Genomic DNA, 24,588 nt, shown 5'->3' with positions numbered 1-24,588 from the left:
TTTATGTTAAATTCACATTTCTGGACTTTACTATGAGTTTGTGTGTTTTTCTGTGATTTCAGGTATTTTCTGGCTGAAATTGAGGGACTTGAGCAAAAATCAGATTCAGAGGTTGAAGAAGGACTGCTGATGCTATTGGATTCTGACCTCCCTGCACTCAAAGTGGATTTTCTGGAGCTACAAAACTTAAAATGGCGCTCTTCCAATTGCGTTGGAAGGTAGACATCTAGGGCTTTCCAGTAATATATAATAGTCCATACTTTGGCCGAGTTTAGACGACGTAAAAGGGCGTTGAATGCCAGTACTATGCTACTGTCTAGAGTTAAACGCCAGAAACAAGTCACAAACCAGAGTTGAACGCCAGAAATACGTTACAACCTGACGTTCAACTCCAGAAAGAGCCTCTGCACGTGTAACATTCAAGCTCAGCCCAAGCACACACCAAGTGGGCCCCGGAAGTGGATTTATGCATCAATTACTTACTTCTGTAAACCCTAGTAACTAGTTTAGTATAAATAAGACTTTTTACTATTGTATTTGACATCTTTGGATTATCTTATGATCTTTTGATCATCTTGGGACGTCTGGTTCTTAGATCATGGGGCTGGCCTCTCGGCCATGCCTGGACCTTCATCACTTATGTATTTTCAACAGTAGAGTTTCTACACTCCATAGATTAAGGTGTGGAGCTCTGCTGTTCCTCAAAGATTAATGCAAAGTACTACTGTTTTTTCTATTCAATTCAACTTATTCCACTTCTAAGATATTCATTCGCACTTCAACCTGAATGTGATGAACGTGACAATCATCATCATTCCTCCACGAACGCGTGCCTGACAACCACTTCCGTTCCACCTTACATTGAATGAGTATCTCTTGGATCTCTTAATCAGAATCTTCGTGGTATAAGCTAGATTGATGGCAGCATTCATGAGAGTCCGAAAAGTCTAAACCTTGTCTGTGGTATTCCGAGTAGGACTCTGGGATTGAATGACTGTGACGGACTTCAAACTCGCGAGTGCTGGGCGTAGTGACAGACGCAAAAGGAGGGTGAATCCTATTCCAGTATGATCAAGAACCTTAGATGATCAGCCGTGCTGTGACAGAGCATTTGTACCATTTTCACAAGAGGATGGGATGCAGCCATTGACAAGGGTGATGCCTCCTGACGATTAGCCATGCAGTGACAGCGCATCGGACCATTTTCCAGAGAGGATAAAAAGTAGCCATTGACAACGGTGATGTCCTTACATAAAGCCAGCCATAGAAAGGAGTAGGACTGATTGGATGAAGACAGCAGGAAAGCAGGAGTTCAGAGGGACGAAAGCATCTCTATACCTTTATCTGAAATTCTCACCAATGATATACATAAGTGTTTCTATCCTTATTTTATGTTTACTTATTATTTAATTTTCGAAAACTCTATAACTATTTTATATCTGCCTGACTGAGATTTACAAGTTGACCATAGCTTGCTTCATACCAACAATCTCCGTGGGATCGACCCTTACTCACGTAAGGTTTATTACTTGGACGACCCAGTGCACTTGCTGGTTAGTTGTATCGAAGTTGTGAATGAAAAATGATTTATTAAGACGTGCGTACAGAGTTTCTGGCGCCGTTGCCTGAGATCACAATTTCGTACACCACTAGCGAATTTACTCTGGGCCGACAGTGGCAACAAGATAGATTACTAATACTTTGGAGACATACTTGCATTCGACTCAACCTACAAGAAGAACAAAAATAAGAGGCCGCTGGTAATTTTCTCAAGATGTAATAACCACAAGCAAACATGTATTTTTGGGTTTGGTTTGGTGTTAGATGAGAGTATTGCATCATATACATGGCCGTTGTAGAATTTTTTGGAGGTCATGTGCAGCAAGCAGCCGTCTGTTGTTGTCACAGACGGTGATGATTCAATTCGAGAAACCGTGCGAGCAGTTTTTCCTAATGCGACGCATAGGTTATGTGCTTGACACTTTGAGAAGAATGTCACGTCAAATGTGAAAGATGACAATTTATGTCGGCTTTTTAATCGGTTGATTTATTCTGATATGAGGGTTGAAGACTTTGAGGTGGAGTGGGCCCAGGCTGTAGCCAATTATGGCTTGCAGGACGCACTATGGTGGAACCAAGTGTATGGAAAAAGGAGATGTGGGCAAACGCTTTCCTGTGCAAGAAATTTTGTGCCGGGTGTCGAACAAAATCACGTTGCGAAGGGATAAATTCAGTGTGCAAGAATTTTCTTGAATCAAAACACAGTATGTTGGAGCTTGTTCAGAATCTAGAACTTCTTGTGCGGAAGTATAGGAACAATGAATTGCTGGCACAGTTCAGGTCTATTTATAGTGAACCAGTGTTGACAACCTCGCTGGACTCCCTTGAGCATCATGCAGCTTCTCTTTACACAAGAGCGGTATTTGGAGATGTTAAAAGGGAGATTGATAGTGTATCTTCAGTTAATTTTGTTGGGGTGAGGAGGTCGTTGACCACGAAGGTGTACACAGTTGAGGAGTACGGTCATCCAGGCCGTCATATTATAGTTTTATGTGATAAGAATATGGGTAAATTAGAATGTCGTTGTAATTTTTGAAAAATTCAGGGGTTTCTATACAAACATATGTTTTTTTGTGATAAAGCATGAGCACTTGTTGACAATACCTAGTAGTCTAGTGTTGAAGCGTTGGATCAAAGAAGCAAAATCATTAGAGGCATACGTCGAGAAAATAGATGACGGTGGTGATAGAGGTTCTTGCTTCGCCATGGAGCACTTCATTCGGCGTCACGATGGTTGCTCTTTTTAGGTTCCCAGCAGGTTGGGTTATTCGCTGTTGCTTTGGAGGGGATTCACCGACTATGTGCAACCTTGGAATCAAAGTTGTCCAAAGGTGTCCATCCTACGAACTCTAAGACATGCGGTGAAATTCGAGATCCTATTGTGCGAACAAAGGGAGCACCAAGGCGTCATAAGAGGAAAGCGTCCAAAAGAAAGTGTGCTAAGTGCAACAAGCCGGGGTATACTAAGAGGACTTGTACAGATGGAAGGCCTCGAAGGGGCAAAAGGGCCCGACTGGATACATTGGATTCGGATGAAGACGAGGGACAAAGTGAGGAGGTAATATAGACTGTTTTATAAATTTCTTTCTTGGCAGCAACGGCTTCTTACTTTAGGTTTTTGATATTGTGACTTATTTAGGTTGCTGAACTGGACGTGACTGGATCCAATGATCAAACGATCGGGGTAGAAGAAGTGTTTGGAGGTGGGTCTCTTTGCATGTCCCAGGTAGAATCCATTGAAGACAGTTCTATTTCGCAGATACCGTGGGCAAAAGTTGTTCGAAACCAGCGACAGTGTTGATCCAAATCAATAGGTTTGTAACTGCACGCATAAACAATTAGTATGATAGACTAATAGGGTTTGGCATCTTGATAATGAGTTTGATGAATGACACTGTTTTAGGTTATGGAACTATTCCACAACTTGTCTAAACTGGTGTAGATGAGTGAAGCTTTCGTTCGAGGGTTCCATCCAACCGCATGTTGGTGAATATGGACTACTTTTGTGTGATTATGATATTGCCACCATCCGTAGCCCTTTAATGTGACTTTCATGTTAAACTAATCCATGTATACTTGCTTGGGGACCACTATGTTTCACCTTCTCTTGTTTGTCTTCTTGAGTTTCTTGTCGTTGTATGAAAAGGATTCAGTATTTGGCAGAAGTTTATGTGTAATATTATTAATTTCTGTAGCAAGAAGCTATGTTGCATGTTTAGTCATACTTATATGTTCAACTTTTTCATAGGTTTTATTAAAGAATTTAAATAAACACTTAATGTAAATACAAAATAGGTGCGCAAATAAACAATTGTGTAGGGGAAAAATGAAAAACTGGATACATGACTAATAGGATATGAAGAGCTTTCTTGGGTTGGGAAAGGTTTGTTGCAAGGAGCTAAGTAATGGTTACACGGTTATGTAGCAGATAAAAGTGTTGGAAAATTTTCCAAGGTCAGTTTTTCACTTTGTTGGTAGCTTCATGTACCATGATCCAAATTCCTATTGATTATTAGGTCCGTAGCTAATAACAATACGGTGACAACATATCAATTTTGTTAGTTCCTACTATACGAACATCATTGAAAATTGAGTCACCATAAATGATTTATTTTTTACAATCTGCAAATGACCGAGAAGAAGTTTTATTTAATTAAGTAGTATCACTACGATATTTGGCGAGTAATACTAGATATTTACTTGATAACTTATGAATGTAACTGCAAAATAAGAACTAGATAATGTAACATCATCAACTGGAATGTTACTATAAATAAGGGACACTTGTAATTGAGGTAAGTTACTAGGATTTTTTAAATTAAGTTTCGCACAACCGACCTCATTGTTAACCACCTTAATGTACAATTTAACTGGTAATGCGATGCTAAACAAAGGTCATACAATAAAAAACTTTGTGGAATTAAAATTTGGTATAAACGTTACCCACCATTAAGAAAATAAAGTGCATATTGGGTGGATAATTAGTTTCTGTCAAAAATCTATTAGAAAAGCCCACATAATACCCACGACCTTTAACGAGATTCACGTGTGTATTAATAGCTTAGAAGATGGAGCATACTTCACATTCAGCCTAGGCATTTAACAAACTTGTTAAAAGAACGTTGTCATAGCCCAAAAAATTAAACCATACTTCCTCTTGTTAAAAGTGGACCCAGATACAACAGTCAACCCACTGAATTCCAAGGTACCAAAAGACAGACACAACAAAAGGGCATGTTTATATAAACCCATCAGCCAAACAAAAAGACACACAAAAGGGCCTCTTTATATCAACCAAACATCCCATCATTGGAAACATGTTGGTTGGAATTGAAGGGGCATTTTACATCAGCAGCTCGTGTTATAATGTTTAAACATGCCACCATTACATGATCCAAAAAAAACCAAAAAAAAAATCCCATAATTGGCCACCAAAAAAGGGTAAATTTTGGCTGAGTACATTCTATATGGTAGGACTTGTAGTGACATCCAGTTGGCCAGTCATCTTCTTAGTCTTTCTGGCTAATTTTCTACATCTTTTGTCCCAATATTCTACAGCTCTCCGACCGATTTCAACTCGATAGGGGTTGTGTCTCCCCAATACAATATCAACTACTAGCCTCATTCTTGTATGTTCGTTAACGACCTATAAAATGGCAAACGTTACATAAAAAATAGTATTATGAACGGTGATTTTGCTAACAAATTGACGGTACATTAACTGGGTTATGCAGTTACCGGTAGGTCGTAGTTACTCCATAGATGGGACTGGATCATCCACTGGGTAACCCACACTCCGCAGTCGTTACTGAAGTTAACAACATTAGGCAACAGGGGCGCACAATACATCAGTCCAATAAGAAAAAATGATTGGTAGTGTTACCGGTACAAGAAAACAACTAAGGATGGGGTATGTGAATTTTTTTTAAAGAATGTACATAATATGAGGGTTAATATGGTTCTGCCTACCACTTGACCTTTGATCTATTAAATTAACAACGCAATAAATTTTCATAACATAAAACTTACAAGTCAAACAAAATTTACTTGTCACATAGAGAACCTGAGGCACCAACGTATATCATAATAAGGTGCTTATATGCTTGGAAAAAATGTACTCTGTTCTGGGGTGGAGAACTTGTTATTGGCCACGTAGAGGGAAAGAACTAAAAAAAATAAACCAATAACTTACGATCCATCAACTTGTTGTCCGATCTCAGGCTCCACTATTTCATAAGTGGATGGCTTGTGCATTTCATTTGGAGTTCCTTCGTAGAAAAAGTCATCACACAACAAGTTCTCCAAGAAAAATGCCTGTTTCATCCACAAGCCAACATGCATTATTTTAATTTGACAAAATGCATCTTTCCATTGTTTCACACAAAAGTAACTTGAGTAAAATTTTTTTTTCATCAATTGCACTTACCACATACAACATCTGATCCTTACGGGACTTTGTAAGCTTGGAATCTTTCAGCGAGTCAAGATACACTAACTTCCAGTTGAAGAAATCAATGATCATCAGATACCAATGATCCTCCATGTGCAGGGGAATGTAAACTTGAGGATGTTGAACGAAACAATGTGTTTGCCATGTATAGAGACATTTAACATATGATGAAAAACAGAGAAAGTTACCTTAAACAGTTGGTCTGCCTTTCCCATGAACTTGCGCTTGATGTACTCCTGCGTGCTTGGACAATAATTTGTTGGATTAACTGCGATTTGCTGCAATTGTAAGAGTCACATATAGCAATTTCGTAACACTTAGAAGGAGATGTGTTGTACATTCGTTAGCTGGTAAGAGGTGGGAAGCCACCACCTCTTGAGAACAGAATCCGACATAGCGCCTTCGGTGCACATGACAGCAACCAGATTGATCACCTATCAAATGGGAGGATAAAAAAATGATTTATTCACGATTACGATAAGGGTCAGCCAATGACTTTCTTGAGTATGTATGAAAAAAATCAAACAGGATCAACGTTGTATATCGTTTGTACGTTGTCCATGACCCGTTCACCAGGACAAAGGGTATGCAGGGCACGCCTGTCTTCGAGACAATGCTCGGTTGGGACAAGGACCTCACTGTTAAGTAACAAGGAAAGTATTATGTCGACATAGCAACTATAGGAAACATCTGACGCAAACAAGAGAATCGAAATCGTTCAACATAGATAGCTAAACCTCTTCGGCAAATCTTTTCCGAAAACATAGGCGGCAACTGCAAGTTCCATTCCAACGAACTCCATTCCCTCAGGCGGTGGGAATAGTAATTCCATACACTGTTTATCAAATGATACTTAATTAGGAGAAACTCAAATAGGCAAAGAATATATGATCTTTATATATATTCATCAATAGGATGATAATGGTCATACCTTGGGTGTCTCAGCACCATCCATATAGGCATTGGAATGAGTGTAATAGGTGAATGGAGTTCCATGACCTTGCTGCTATACCTCCAACATGACATCGGTGTTAGACTCTTCTTCCTCAAAGTATAGCTTCCGCTAAAAAACATGACCATAAATAAAAAACACATGGTATAAACACATGAGGCTCCATGGGGACCAAAGTACCTAACAAAGAAATGTTGCTAGTCACACATAACAATCATTTCAACCCAATCTGACCTTCAAGGAACTATCCGCAGTCTTCAACTTTACCGATTTTAACTCTGGCGTCCTCCTTGCTACCACCACCGTCCCTGTCTTCTTGGTGGCATCCAGTGGCGGAACTTGAAACAAAATTTTGGGGGGGCCAAATAGAAAATAATTGTCAAAATATTTTTTTATATGGACCTCATTTAAGATAAGCTCGTCTAATCTCATCTCTTTGATTTGGGTGATACTGTCAAATTTAAAGCCATTTTTCAAGATCTCGTTCCAAAAAGTTAAAGTTAAAGTCATCAGATATAACTTTTTGAACTTTTGAAGGTTATATCTCACTTTTTTCGTGATTCATTAAAGTAGAAGAACTATCTACATGTGTTGATATTGTAAAAGTTATATGTTCTCCTTCTTAAATATTAGCCTTCCTCTTAAAAAATGTATCAATTCTTTGATTTTTCATTATTATTTTATATAAAAATTTGAATATATATCCTGTAAAATATATAAAGAAGTTAGAAGGACAAATATTAAAATTTATAATATTTATTGAATTTTTTTATCAATTTATACAAATACAATAATATTAATACTTATTGAATATTCTATTATTTTTTATCATATAAAACATTAAATTAAATAAATAGTAAAATATAAAATAATATTAAATTAAATAAATAAAAGATATCTAATTTTTTATATTTGAACCTAAAGATAGAGAGAGTGTTGTTTATTGAACTTATTAGATACTTTAAATCATAGTAAAGTATTTAAGTCAAGTGAACTATTTTTTATCTTTTAAAAAAATACTACTAAATTTTTTATAAAAAGTTTGGGGGGGCCATGGCCACCCCTTGTCTGAACTAAGCTCCACCACTGGTGGCATCCCTAGTCTTTCTAGGTCGGCCACGTCTCTCTTTTGCAAGAGCGTTCTTTCCCTCATTCTTCTTGGCCGGCACAGGATCTTCTTTGGTTGACACATTCTTGATCAAAGCTCCGAGTATGTGGCTGTGACCTTCAACCATTTTTGTCAGCTTCTTGATTTGGTCTCCATGAGACTGCAGAAGGGCCTTCATTGTTTCCTCATCTTTATCCAGATGCTGCAAGTACAACGAATAAGTATCAAGTCAGCACATGAGTAACCACATCAAACCGACCATAGTACAACCCTCATGACATCTACATCTCAACAAATAAACTTGACCAAATAAGAACTCATACCTCTCTAATGATACCAAGGAGATGCAACACTTGTTGGTCCTGCGTTATCCCATTCTCATTGGCATTAGTTCGTCCTTCCCTACGAAAAAAACAACCCGCCGTATGGAGGCATCATTTTACACGACTTAGTGTATCTATGCTCATACAAACTAATAATCTATACCTGTCAAGTTCAGACTGGGATGCTGGGGTATCTTCGAAAAACTTCAACACATCTCTTTCCTTGCCAAAGGGTGAGACACTGTTTTTCTCCATCGGTGTTGGTTAGCAGGAAGCGTCCTTGTTGTGTGGGAAGAAAAAACACCTGTATGAGTAGTGTTAAGCTCTCCAAGCATACATGCATTCCTTTAGCAAGACAACAATGCAACCATAGTTAATGGGCTTGGGCCTTGTGCATCTTGGACCAATGAAGTCAGGGAGGCCCAACACAGAGGCTTACTTACATTGAGGGATACTTCCTGTAGTGTATCATTCCTAACTTTTACATGTCATAGCAATTATTTTTTTATAAAATCTTTGCATAGTTTTATTAACCCTCAGCATACTCACTCTCCAAGAAAGGTTAAGTGTGAGAGAAACCCTGCTTTTACACATATTGTCACATCATAAGACACCCATCATCCCTTTCTGATGTGCCCCCATCAATCAATCAAAGCATCATATCCTTTCTTCACAAGAAAAAATCTAGAAGATTTACTCACCGTATCACCAAAATTGAGGTTAACAAAATAATTAACATTCGCGCCAACTAAGAACACGAGTTCTTCCTAACCACTCTGAACCATTGCTAAATTAAATTAATGTTGTTAGATTAAGTGATAAGAATCTGGTTCCCCCTAAAACTTGGTATGCCTTTTTTAATTTTATTTAATTTTTCTGCCATAATAAATTACCAGCAAAATTCAATTATAATAAGATTTTATCGTCCACAATAATAATAAAAATATAACTCGTACAAAATTAGAACCTAGAATAATAATAATAATAACATTGTTGAGAGTACATAAAAAGAATACTAAAATATGTTATTTTATACGTTATTATTCTTTTAACAAGTACATATTAGTTTTTATTATCAAAAGAATACTTAAAAAATTGTCTACTTTTGTATGTTATTTTTTACATAATAAATGAATATTATTTTTCATTATGAAAGTAAAAATTCATAACATACTCAATTTGGGTACTGTAAAAACAACTATATAAAAAAATATAATGAATGAAGTACAAAAAATGAATTAAATATACTTAACAAAATAATATCATAAATTAATATTATATTTTTTGAATTATTAGTTAATCATCGATTTACAAGAGATGTAAGCATGTTTTTAAGCAAATTATTTGCTAATAAAAATATGAATAAATAAATATCCAATTAAATATTTTTAAAAACAAATATCCAACTTTGTTGTCAATGTTTTTTATTTTTCTGTCTTTTTTTAATTTTCATTACCGTAAATCTCATAATTCGTTGATGATAAGTAAAAATCATCATGACAGGATTGGTTCTTTAATCGATTCCGAGGTTTGCTCAAAATCATCTTTTTCTTTAGTTTGTGATTCTTTATTTTAATTATTATTCATACCATACGTATTTTCTACATGTTTTATAACCAACAAGTATATGAAAGGAAATATGTCATGTTCTTGATCACAAATAGAAGCACCTAAAATAAATTAAAAAAAGAATAACAACACAGAAGCAGGATGCATATAACGGTAGTATACTTTTTGTGTGAGTAGTATTCTTGATCATTTTTTGTGTGTTTAATTTTAACTAAATTTTATTATTTCTAATAGTATAAAGTTACTTGTATAATGTTATCTTACTAATTAGAAAATCTTTACTCAATTACTTTCTCTAATGAAAATCACTTAGGACGTGATTAAACCTGCCTCAAACCCACATGTAAATTGTATCCCATCATGATCCACATTAAGCTTGTTTCAACCATAAAGCCCAAGCAAAACACCTGCTCGATACTCAGTTACAACTGGAAGAATGCAAGTCTTCCATCTACTCAAAACAAAAGAAGAGATTAAAACTAGAACCAAATACACGAACACAATCACATGCAGCCTATTCGTCCAACATTTCTTCAAACATTTCAACTTGTCCCCTAAGATCTTTGTTTTCAACTTCCAGTAAATGAATTCGTTCATTCAACTGGTCAACTTCCTCCTTCTTGGCATGATTCAACTGCTCTGTCACACAGCCAAAAATGCGATAATTGTAATAACTAACAGTATATCCCGTAGCAGAAAGAATCTTCTCAACCATTGTGAATGACACTTCCTGACGAGCAAAACGTTCCTCGTAGCAGAAGGGACCATAAGCCACAAGATATTGACCTCTATCATTCTGTGGAAAAACAACCGTAAACCCAAAAAGGACATTAGCATCCCTTGAGTTGATTTCCTGAGGAACAAAAATCGGGGGACCAATCCGGAAGAAAAAGCACGCTCGCATCAACATGGTCTCTATGTCTTCGACATGCATGAACGCACTCTCTATCACATGCACCACCACTCCACGACCCAAATCTGCATGATCTAACACTTACGCACATCAATAACATGACACTCCCTTCGACATTAAACGTTTCATAAATGAAAATGTTGGGAAAGACTTAAAAAAATATTTTAACATCTCACCTTCCTCTCCACCAGAGTTGCTGCCACCACCACAGTGCTGGCTGTTCGCTGCCACTACTCCCGAGCATCCTTGTTGAGATGATGGGAGTGAGCAAAAAGCCCCTTCTAACAATCTAGACGGTCTTCTGCTCACCAGTTGAACAACATGTGCTGGCTGACGGGTGAAAGGAGCTGCGGTGCTGCGCAACCAAACCAAACCCTCATTCAAATCCCGAAAGCCACGATATTCACAATTTCGGTAGCCATTCACTTGTTGGTCACACTCCTTCCATGTCCTATAAACACCAGGGACACGACCCCTGCGCACTACATAGAATAGAAAACGACCAGCCTCAGTGCTCATCACGCTTAACACATACAGAAAAAATGTATATTCGAAGAGGAGGGGAGAAAGCAATACTGACACCACTAATATCTTCTCTCACATCTGACCCTAACTCATTATAAAGCCATTTTATATACCATCCCTGTAAGATACATCCCCACACTCGCACGAGTTGCACCCACATCTCATGTGAGTGTCCACTTCTGTACACAATAATATAGTAATTGTAAATATTAAAAATATTAATAAAAATAAGAATAATAACAAACAAAATAATATACAAACTAATATCTTTATTCGGATGAATAAAAATATAAATGAGAAAAAGTGTTAAATATCTTTATTTATTTTTTAACACCTTTCATAAATATTATAATAAATTGCGTACTCATAAAGATTTTATTTACATTATTAATATGACATATGTAATGTTTAAAAGGAAATCTCTATTTTTATAGTTCACTGAAACTAGGAAAATTTAAGCTATATAAATAACTACTAATAACAACATAATAACAGATAACATTCAAAAAATAATAAAAATATTATTTTTCTGTCTTATTAGTAACATACATCACATATTTATTTATTTATTTTTTTAGGTTAAATATCAAAACAAACAATATACAATTCCTTCCATTATATGAGAACACCATGACAAAAAAAAGTTAGAGAAGCTTAGCCACATTTCCTGGAAATTAAAAAACTAGATTATCCAAACAAATCCAAAAACATATTAGCCCATTTCCTTTTTAATGGTATCTTTGACTTGTTTTTAACCACAAGAAAACTTGTTTCTGTACAGTTGCAAAAACTGGTGACCCAAGCCCAAAACCTAGTCATGACCACACACAAAAAAAAAATACAACTTGCCCATTAGCCCCAACTTGCCAAAAAATAATTAGCATCTCATTACACTTATTAATTTTCCTACATTGTGTAGTACATCTGTAAAACCACTGGTACTCCCTGATATGCTCTTCCATCAGCCGAACTTGTGAGCATGGACAACCAAAACGTGTTCATCGAACAAGGTGTCCACATAATATCCACAGGCATGGATGTTTAATCCCATCCAAACCATAGAAATCTCCTAATTGAAGTTTTTTTTTAGCCGCAACTCGAAATACATTTCACTATTACTCTCCGTTGCTAATATTTTTCCTATTCATAATTGATTTTCAAACTCAAACTCTAATATGACAGACTTTTTCCATTTTTAGTATCCAATGGGTTATTCTATTCTTATGAAAAAATTGATTGATGGCAATTCCAAATCTCATAAGCACAATTTTCTTAAAAAGTGACGAATATCTTTTTTATATTTCGATCACCTACGAATTATACCGTTTCGAACAGAGACATTGTGACATTAAAGTTTTAAGGTAAATATATTTTTTCTTTTAAATAATTTTCTTGGCTATCGTATATATTATTATAATATTTATATACCATTAATATTTTATTTTCTTGCATTTAATTATTTTATGTGTTGTCCCTTTTCATGTGGAATTTGCCTAAAGTTATTATTAGGGATAAGTACTATTTTGATCCCCTAACATTTAGAGTCAAAATCAAAATCATCCTTAACTAAGTTTTCAATTTAAAATTGTCTCCAATATTTTATTTGGTATTAAAATCGTTCTTTCTAATAAAATATTTTTCTAAATGACGAACATACCCTTTTTCCTTTTTCGGTTTCGCACGAAACACTTCATATGTTCATTTGTATCTAAACCCTCAACATTAACCACAACGTTTCAGAAACCAATGTGAGTGCTTCATGTCCTATCCCAGAATCAAAAACGACGGCAGCTGTTCTTGGCAAGGTTCTGAAAACTGAATCGGTCATCGAACTGCTCTAGCTACTGGTTCACTGGTTCATAGGTTCAACTGTGATTGAACCGCAAAACTGTTTTATAATAAAATATAAATAATACATTAAAATATAATTATAATCTAATATATACTTTAAAATATCATCCAAATTAAAAGTACTACATAAACTACAATGTTATGATCTCATTCAAATACAAACTAAAAAGTCAAATAACAAAAACAACCAACCAAACATAAAATGCTAACATCCACCTGATCCAAGTTTGAGCACCGGCGATCTAGGAACGTTGTCACCTCCATCGATTTCCAAAGCGCTTCAGTGTTCGATACCGTCCAAGAAGTGCCCTAGAATCCTCTCTACGCAATCCACGTCGCATAGTGTTTCGTTGAGGTAAGACTAGCTGGGAATGAGAAGGTCGTCGAGCGTGGCTTCTTCGAGCTGTGATCCTATCTTCTTTTCCAATACGTCTCTACAATCTTCCGAAGCATTAAGAAATAAACCTTAGTATTTTTTCCTTGCCCTGCTAAAAGAGCAATTATTACATTGTTGACTATAGTCGCCAGGATTTTATTCACAAGGAAATTTTAAAAAAATGTACTTAAAAAGCAAATGACTTTGTCATTCACATTCACACCCTTTGCATTCATTTACGCATATATCAACAGTGAGCTATGTATTTTACAAAGAAGAGAAGAGCCAAAAATTGAAAAGACAGGAAGCTGATGAAAGAAACCAAGACAAAAAGGCCATAGCAGCAGACATTTGATATCTACCACATAGTCTTACAGGGCAAAGGGATCCACCAGCTTCAAGTAGAAGATCTGCAACACTTGCTGTAGAGCAGGCTGCAACCAGCGAGATATACGATAAAACCTACATATTAGATAAGGAAAATGAAAAGAAAAGCCTTAAAACTATTAGCTCAGTATTGTAACCTTATTAATGCGTCTTCAAGTCTTAGCCATAAGTTGCAGATAACTACATACCATGTCTCCCAGAAATATTATCATTACAATCCTTTGCTGAATAATCTCAAGTTCTCAACAAACAACATCCAAAATTATTCAAAATTATTCACAATTATTCAACAAACAACAAAATTCAATAGTTCACACTTTACAGCTTAACGAACAATAATTATTCACAATTATTCAACAAAGTTCACCGTTCAGTTTAGTAACTTCAGTTGAATCAGTTCACACTTCACAGTTCATAGAAAAATAAAAAAAATTAGTAAATCACATATCACTATATCAGAGTTCACACTTCAGTGACTTCACAGTTCATAGAACTCACAGAATCAAACAATTATTCAATCATAGTTAATAAAAAAAATTACCTAGAAGCTAGAAGAAGCCTTCAACAGAGCATGCAAGAGGGAGACAGAAACACCGAGTGACCAAGACAAGGAGTAGTGGTGGAGCACCTTTGACTGGGCTTTGAACGGAACAGTGCTTGTGGAGGAATAGAACTAGTGCCGGCGGTGGCGTGGCTGCGCGACGGAGGCTTCAAAGTTCGCATGGTGGTTGCGCGATGGAAGGGAAGGAAGCTTGCGATGGCTGTTGCGCGATGGAGGGGAAGTAAACGAGCAGACGGTGGCTGTTCGAAGGAACGACGACGGCAGCACGAGGCAGTGGCTGGACAGAGGTGAGGGACAACTAGGAGCTCGATGAGATTGAGAGGAGCCCTGCCCTGGACTGAGTGTGTGAGAGAGGCGTTCTGGAATCTGGATCTAGCACGGGAGGATGGAGTTAGGGCTCAGTGTCTGATTGAGTGATAATGATTCTAAGTGCAGCAGCTTGAAATGGCGACGTTTGGCTCCCCATTCAAAAAATCGGCCGGGTCACGATTCAGTTTGACCGACCAGTTCTCGGCCGATTCACCGGTTCAATTGCAATTTTTAAAATTCACGGTTTTGGCATTTGTTCGAGCTGTTTTTCTCAGTGGTTCACAGTTCAACCGGTTTGATCGGCCGGTCCGAATTGGTTTTCAGAACCTTGGTTCTTGGAGAGAAGAGAGCAGGAGAGTTCGATTTTCTTGAAGGAAGGGTCTTGAACAGTCAGTGAGACAGTATTCACAGGGTTAGCATAGGTATGATTTTCCTCCTTCTATTAACTATGGTATCTCTCCTCCCAATAGTTATTTTTAAATTTAATGGTTTAGGTTTTGGTTTTTATTGATGATTGAATGGAGACCAAATATATTTGTAGTAAAACTAGAGATTAATATCTTTGTGAAATATGAATGTTTGTGTATGTTTTTTTTTCTCTTGTAATTTAGTAATGTGTTCTGATAGTTATTTACTGATAGGGTATTGGAAAAGAAGATGGGATATTTTAAACTGAAATTCTACCATAGAGGGTAGTTTAGTTATGATAAAGGGACATTAAAGTATATAGGAGACAAACAACAGTTATAGAAGATATTGATTGTGGTGGTCTGATGATAGGATTTTTGCTAGTAGAGAATTCACAATAAATTCTCGTTGCAAGTATAGTTTCTAAACCAACAAAGAATCTTTTCATACAAAAATTTGGTTGTCACTTAAGCAAACCTAATAAAAATAATAACCGAAGTATTCAAACCTCGGGTCGTCTCTCAAGGAATTGCAGGGAAGTGTGTTACTTATAATTGGTTATGAGATTGTATCTTTTTTGGTTTTTGAAATAAGGAACAAGGAAATAAATGGCAAGAAATTAAATTAATAACTAAGAAAACTCTTGACAAGGTATGAAAATTAGAAGTCCTATCCTAGTTATCCTTATCAATTGTGATGAGAATTGTCTATTGCTCCCACTTAGTTAACCTCTGACTATGAAGGAAAGTCAAGTGGATAAATCAATTTGATTCCTCAAGTCCTAGTCAACTTCTAAGGAAAGACTAGCTTTAGAGGGATTCAAATTAACTAGCAAATTTCAATTATCAATCAACAAAGGAGTTTGATAACTCAAGAGTCTCCAATTACTCAACCAAAGCCAAAAGGAGAGAAATCTATACTAAAATCCAATCAAGCATTTTATCAAACACTTGGAAGGCACAACATGAAATCATAAAAAACTAGCAAAGAATATTAAATCCAAACAACCAATTGCAAACATCAATGACTAACAAATAATAGAAGGAGCAATAAATATGAAATACGTCAAATTGCATTAAATGGAAAATCAAATCTAACATGAGAATTCATAAACTAAAGTAGCAACACAAAGTAGTCAATAAGGTAAATAAATAAACTGGAATGATAAAGCAAATAAAAGTAGAAAAGAAACTAGATTAAACTAAGATAGAAATCTGAAATTGAAAAGAACTACAAGGAATCCTAAAATCTAGAGAGAGGACCTCTCTCTAGAAAACTACATCTAAAACCTAAAATTATGTGAATGAAAGTTGTGTGTATCATTCCATGATTGATTCCTCCACTCTGCAGCCTCTATTCTGTGTTCTTGGGCTTGGAACTGGGCCCAAATGGAGCCCAAAAATTGCCCCTAGCGCTTTCTGTAATTTCTGCACGTGGCGCATGCCACGCGTACGCATCGATGGTCTTCTCCGTGTGTCACATGTACGCATACATCCCGCATGCGCGTCACCTATCAGCATGGCAACTATTGCAAATTGTATATCCTTTTGAAGCCCCGGATGTTAGCTTTCCAATGCAACTGGAACCGCTTCATTTGGATCTCTGTAACTCAAGTTATGATCGATTTAGTACGAAGAGGCCAGGCTTGACAACTCAGTAATTCCTTTAATTTCTTGTATTCCTTCCACTTTTACATGCTTCCTTTCTATCCTCTAAGCCATTCCTGCCCTATAAATCCTGAAAACACTTAACACACATATCACGGTATAGAATGGTAATAAGAGAGGATTAAATTTAGTAAATTTAAGGGCAAAGAAGCATGTTTTTAATCATAGCACAAAATTAGGAAGGAAAATATAAAACATGCGAATTATATGAATAAGTGTGAGTTTAGTGGATAAAATCTACTCAATTAAGCATAAAATGTACCACAAAATAGTGGTGCATCAAATCTCCCCACACTTAAATATTAGCATGTCCTCATGCTAAGCTCAAGAGAAGCTATAAAGGAGTGAAGAGGAATGGTAAAACTTATGAAATGCAACCTATCTATATGAATGCAACTAAATGTGAAATGCTTCTACCTACTTGGTTAAAAGTAAATAAATCTTTTAAGAACAAACGTAAATCAGATTCCACTAATTCAAATCACCCAATAAGAGACAAGTAAACTTGTAAGAAGATAGCTCATGAAAGCCGGGAACATAGAATCAAGCATTGAACCCTCGCTGATAGTGTATATGCACTCTAATCACTCAAGTGTCTAGGGTTAATCCACTCTACTCTTCTCTAGTCATGCTTTCTAAAACTTTGTTCTTCATCTAATCAATCAACAAATATTTAGTGTACAAATGCAGACATCATGAGGTTTTTTTAAGGTTGTAATGGGGCTAAGGTAAGGGTGAGGATACATGTATGGCCAACTGAGTTATATTTTGAATCTTTGACTAACCTAAATTCTCACCTAACACACACACATACTCTATATAATTCTAAAATCATGCCTAGCTACCCAAAACCTCACTTTTGTATATTTCACATACTCATGCATCAATTTTTTTATTCCATCACATATGCATTGATCTTTTTATTGAACTCAGCATTGGGGTGATTTTATCCGCTATTCATTTATTTCTTTTCTTTTCTCTCTTTTTTTTTTTATCATAAATGAAAACATAATATACCAATGCATATGGTTTTTCTGATTTCTCATGAGTAAGCACCCAAATTTTTAATATTTGTCAGTAAAAACACAACACATTCTCATCAACTCAAGTTTCCACATTTTCCCACACTTAGTTGACACACAGTATCTTAAGTTAACCAAAGATTCAAATCGGATAATTAATTTTTTTTTCCGCTTAAGGCTAGTGATGTGGTAATATAAAGAACAAATGGGGATTTAAAAAGGCTCAAAGTGGCAAACAAAGGTAAATGAAATGGTGGGCTATTTGGGATAAGTGAGCTAATAACAAATGATGGCCTCAATCATATGTATGCATGAATATACACTAAACAATGGACATATAGAATGGAACAAACTATAGATTACAATCATAGAGAAGAAAACATACAAGAATAAAAATCATGGTTAAATAATGTAACCATATAATTAAGCTCAAAATCTCACAGATTGTGTGTTCTTAGCTATAAACTATGTTCCAAATTACAATCTTCAAATAAGTTTAACAAAAAAAGTTTTAATTTAAATTAGTGAAATGCTATAAAAAGGGTCTTGAAAAAGAACTTATCACTCCAACCAAGTAGTGGTAGAAGAACATGCACAAAATGAAACAAACATACAATCAAACATGCAAATGTAACAACTAATTAACAAAAAAAAATTAAACGTTGGTGTTGAAATAGGAAATAACTAACCCACGGAAGTCGGTATCGACCTCTCCACACTTAAAGATTGCACCGTCCTCGATGCATACTAAGATGTACAAGTGGACGGGCTGTTACAACTGATGCTTTTCTCCAAAGATTGTGCAGATGGACTTGTCTATCGCCCCATTGAAACATCTTTCGGTTCCCTTCCTAGTGGCCATCCTGAAAGAAGAGAAAATGGAAGAAAGGTAACCCAAAAACAAAGATAAAAAACAAATAAAATATGGTTGAGTTAATGCCAAATAATGAGAGTCTCAATTACGTGGTAGCTACAACATGCAAACGAGAAAATAGTAGAAGCGAATGGCATATCAATAGTGCAAAAATTGCAACAATGGGGAAGAGATAGTAGGTAATGAAAGACAATATAAATTCATGTCAATGCAAAAGGAATACAGGTATCATAAAAGATTAGCATTGACTTAAATAATATGACCCAATCAAAATAAAACAAGTCACGAAGCACCAGAATAATGCAAGAGATATTTAACAGATTAGCAAGAAAATTCAACACCGAAGAAAAAGTATCAAATTTAGAAAAGAGAATAAAAAAACATGCGCAAAATTAAAATGCAATGAGTGAAGGTATGCAACTGTAATAAGGAAAATAGAATGAAAGAGACTAATGATGAGAAGTTAAAGAAATGAAGAAGAAGAAAGTAAGAAAGGAGGAGGAAAGAAGGAGAAAGGAGAGAAGAAAGTAGTAAGAATTGAAAAACAGGGCGCGACGCGCGCGCGCAGATCACGCGTGCGCCAGAAAACGGAATTAGCCATGCGACACGTAAGCGTCCCCCACACGTACGCATGGGTGGCCAAACATGCACACTGATGCGTGAGCATCGGTCACGCGTACGCGTGACCACTCGCGCAATTCCAGTACCAGGGCAGCCCAACTCTCTGTCAATTCGCTCTTTACGCCGAATTCCATGCCCACGCATACGTGACAAACTCCGATTTTGAGGTTTATCTTGTGCTTATTTTAGGGAATTTTATCACCTTTTTTCACATTTATTCAATGAAATAGCATGGTTTTGTAATTCTCCCTTGAATTGTGTTTAAGTGTAAAAACATGCTTTTTAGGCCCTTAAATTGGTGATTTTAATTCACTTTAATTCCATTCGATGCCTTGATGTATTTGTTAAGTGATTTCAGGTTCATAAGGCAAGTATTGGATGGAAGAATTGAAGAGAAAAGCATACAAAGTGGAGAATGCATGAAGAAACAAGAATTGGAAATGCATCGATGGGCGCGCATGCGTACAAGGCGCGCACGCGCCGAAGTGATTTCGCATAGAGATGCGCACGCGTACATGCCGCGTACGCGCGGATGAAGAAATAGCCAATCGACGCGCACGCGCACATGGCGCGTACGCGCCGATACTCTCACGTGACCCACTTAAAGGCAAAACGCTGGGGCGATTTCTGAGCTGCCCAGGCCCAATTCCAACTTGTTTCTGAGTGTATTTCATGCAGAATTGAAGTCCAAGCAAAAGGGGAGCAATTAGTTAGTCAACATGAGCCTTTAGTTAGTTTTCTAGAGATAGAAGTTTCCTCTTCTCTCTAGAATTAGGTTAGGATTAGGTTAAATTATCTTGGATCTTGAATTAATTACTTGATTTCATCTTGTTCCTTTTCCAATTTCTCAATTCTACATCTTGATTTCCTTAGTTGTAATGTTAATTTCTCCTTTTGCTCTCTTGTATGTTGATGAACATTGTTAGATCTCATTTTCTTTTAATGCGATTTCATGTTTCTATGTTCCTTTTATGTTGATCTTGCTTGCTATTATTGATTTCTTGCTTACGATAGTTATGGGTCTCCTTAATTTTAGCATTTTGTGATGTTTACTTTTATTGCACACTAGGTGTTTGATGAAATGTTTCCTGTAGTTTTTGAGTAGTTTTCTTGACCCTTGGCCTAGGCTAAGGGGATTGAGTGATCTTGAGTCCTTGGGCTTCATTGAATTGGTAATTCTAGAACCCTTGGGGATCAATTTGATAACCATTAACTCTAGCCTACTAAGTTAATTAGTAGCTAGGTTGGGACTTATGGATTGATGTTGATCAAGCCATTTGACGTACTCCAAGCCTAGGAGTAGACATTACGTACTTAAGGCTTTAGTGAGTAGACCTAATGAGCTCGGTTCCTCATAATTATCAATATTTGAATTGTTGACAAGGATAGTGATCTCAATTACCTAAGTCTTAGCCAAGAGTTCCTTATCTTACTTCCTTTAATTACTTGCTTGATTTACTTTTCTCGCTCCTCTTATAAACCAAACCCCCTTGCATTCTCATAGCCAATAATCATTCACTTCATTGCAACTCCTTGTGAGATGATCCGGAATCCAAATACTTCGGTTAATTTTCATTGGGGTTTGTACATGTGACAAAACCATATTTTAATTTGATGTGAGAGTTGTTTGTTGGTTTGGATCTATGCTTACAATGAAGTAATCCCTTTCTTTAAGAAGAAAATCTAGACCGACAACAACCCTTGCACATCAAATTAATGGCGCCGTTGCCGGGGAGTTGCAAAGGTGCTATTTTATTGGCTATTGTGTATATTGTGAATAGCTTGATTTTTGGTTTGTTTGTTGGTTTTTGCTAGTTGTAGGATTTTGCTCTTTTTGCTTCTTATTAGTATTTGTTTTCTTTGTTCCTTGTTAGTTTTATTTTTGTCTTCTTTTATCACCATGAATTCTCATCACTTTGGCTATGAGTGTAGTTCAAACTATGTTGTAGGAAATGGAAGCTTCAAGGAGATTGTGCATCAAGGATTTGGAAATCAAAGATGGGAGGAGCCCCAAGCTTATGAACAACCTTCTTGGCAACAACCCCCTCCAAATTCTTATGGTATAATCCTAATCCTAATGCATACCAATCCAACGTGTGTGATGACCCTTGTTGTGATTGTCAACCACAACCACCACATGCATATGAACCCCCTCCTCAACATAGCCCTCCACCACACTCACGAGCCTTCTACCACCATCCACCTCCATATGATCCCAACCCGTATCTACCATACCAACCACCATATCAACCATACCTAGAGCCACCACCATTCCAACACCAATATTCCCAAGAACCACAAAGTCCACACATACCACCTCAAGAATTTCACCAATATGAACCACCTTCCAATTACAACAACCTTCCCACAAACAATGAACTTTCTCTTCCACCATCACCTTCCGATGAAGCCCCCATGTTGGAATTGAGAGATCTTGAATCTCATATCTTAAGGCGACAAGAGGAGGATGAAAAGAAATTTGCGGAGTTAAGAACAAAAATGGCTATCATGGTAGAAGCCATTGGTAACATGGTCTCATCTCGCCTAAACCTATGCGATCAAGGCGCTCCCATTATTGAATGTGGAGAAGCAACCAAAGAGTTTAGTGAGGGAGTGAACTTGAAGCTCCATGGAGAGGAGGAGGAGTTAAAGCAAGAAATGCAACAAGAGGATGAGGTAGAAATTAGTGAACAAAAGGAAGTAGTGATTGGATGTTTAGGATATGTTGAGCAAATAAAGGAATCTCAAGTTGAAGAGATCTCTTCCACGAAGTTTGGAAGGGATGTTAAAGAGGAGAGTGATGTTGAGGAAGTGGATAGAGAGTCGAAGGAAATTGATCAAGAAGTGGATTCCATCATTAGTGATTTTTTGTCCACATTGATCAATCCCCTTGATGATCTTGTTGAGCCTTCTTCCAGTGAATTAGAAAGTAATGTTGAGGAGAACGTGCAACCTCCAAGGCATATTGTGAATGAAGAATTGGAAGAAGTGTCCCAAGCAACAAGCCCCCCTATATATGATGATTCCGCATCAACATATGACCATTTTGAGCTTGAAGAGTCCTTCCCACTATGCTTGGAATTGATGACGAGGTAGACTTCACTAAACCTCCTATCTATGATGAGAGTGATGGGGAAGAAATAGAAGAAATTGGTGAAGAAGAATGCAAATTTGAGGAAGCTTGGCGAGAGGTAAAGCTTGAAGAATCTTGCCAAGTGGTGGAAGCCTCTAAAAGAGGATGGACACGAGTGGAGCATACTTTATCAAGATCATTGGGAACTCCTCCACCTAGGTTGTCATCCAATCCATTATTTGAGTGGGTAAAACTTCTAACTCTCAGCTTTATTATCCCACTTGAATTTGGTTTGCTTGAAACGGATGGCCAACTTAGGGCGCTTTGTGGAATTAAGCGAAAGAGGAGGATGTTTAGTGGTTGGCGTTGTAAATCTAGACTCATTATAGTTGGAAGCTCAAAATTGAAGAGCATGGATTGGTGTCGTGCTCAATTAAATAGGTCTAGGAGGGTAGTTTGGTGCTTTCATGAGAATTCAGCTTTCTTGTCACCCGGACAGAATCATGGCGATCAACTAGAAGATGGATGCGAAGATAAGATATGGGATCCTGGATCACACCGTGGAAACCAATTTTGGGAGCTCATATCTTGGAGAGAACCTCACCAAAGCTTGGTGAAAATGGTTGGAACTTCTGACAACCAATTGAAGGACAAGCACTCTTGGAGGTTCAAGGATGAATACCGGCATAAACCACCTTGACAAGGAACCTTCCAAATGTCCAACTTAAGGACTTAAACCAAAAGTGCTTGGTGGGAGACACCCCACCATGGTAAACTCTTTCCATTCTCTTGTAGATATAATGAATGAATGAATTGTGTTCCATTGTATATGGTTTCTTTACTTCTTAGTATATTTTGTGTTGCTTGCTGAGTTGTTCATATACTCTGTGCCTTAATTAGGGCTGATTCTTTAAATTTAAATTTTTGCTTAGATTGCAAGTTTCCTCAATTTGTTTGAAAAATTCCCAAAAATTAAAAAATATGTTTGATTTTGCATTTTAGTTGGTTTTAGAGTCCTAGAGAAGGTTGGGAGGATTATGAGCTCTTCTTGGTGCTCTTAAAAAAAAAGAGAAGAAGAGCCACGCGCAAGCGCACTCTGCACCCGCGCGTCGGCTGTGCATTTGAGCTTTCTGGGCCAAAGACCAGAGAGTTGTACCACTTTTGGGCCAACTCTCCGCCTCAACCTGTAACATCCCGCATTTTTGAAAATCTAAATATAAATAAATTGAGATTTTATCTTATTAAGTTTAAACTTTGTAATTTTAGAAATTACTTTATTAGAAATAATTAAATAGATTCGGAGATAATTTCATTTTAGACCAACTAAGCTTCTTAAGCAATTTTATTATAATTGAATATTTTGCATATTCTTAGTAGTTGAAAAATAAGAAAGGATTGTACATTTTAATTTAAGTAACTCCTATTATGAATAAATTGTGACTTATTTTATTAGTTGAGCTCTTAGAGATTAATTTTTTAGGGATGATTAAATTGATTTTTTATAAATACTTTGAGTTTAAGTTAATAAATATTTTTGTGTAATCTTATTACAATTGATCATTTTATATAATTTGGAATTAAGTTCTGATAATAAAAAAATAATAAAAAGTTATATCATTTAATTTGACTAATTAGTATTGAGTTTAAACTATATTTTATAAAAATGTGATTAATATGCTTATTTTATAATTTAAATTAGAAATAATTAATTCAACTTACCAATATGTTAATAAATAATGTTCTTAGATATTTTTAATAAAGTATGTTTGATTTTAAAATTATTTTATCCTTTAATTTTATCAAAATATCTATTCATATTTATCTTTATTTCTTTATAAAAATCCTAATTTTACCCTAATTCCCCAAATTGGAGCCCTAGTTCTAAATCCCTAATCAGAAACCTAATTTCCCCTTTCCCCAGCCCTGAAGCACGCAACCCACCCATTTTCTTCCTAAAACACTAAACACAAAAAACAAAAGAAAGAAACGCAGAAATGGAAAGGGAGAACAGAGAGCTTGGAATCGGAGAAGAGGGAGC

General features: G+C 36.4%; 1 pseudogene; it reads left to right on the top strand.

The window, feature by feature from the left end:
* The first annotated feature begins 2,057 nt into the window (after window positions 1-2,057).
* On the top strand, window positions 2,058-3,361 carry LOC148581196 (protein FAR1-RELATED SEQUENCE 9-like; annotated as a pseudogene).
* The last annotated feature ends 21,227 nt before the right edge of the window (window positions 3,362-24,588 follow it).

The sequence above is a fragment of the Arachis ipaensis genome, chromosome B10 (genome assembly GCF_059453495.1).
Source record: "Arachis ipaensis isolate K30076 ecotype BB chromosome B10, ASM5945349v1, whole genome shotgun sequence".
In the NCBI taxonomy this organism is placed as follows: Eukaryota; Viridiplantae; Streptophyta; class Magnoliopsida; order Fabales; family Fabaceae; genus Arachis; species Arachis ipaensis.
This window is presented reverse-complemented; position numbering and strand designations above follow the sequence as displayed.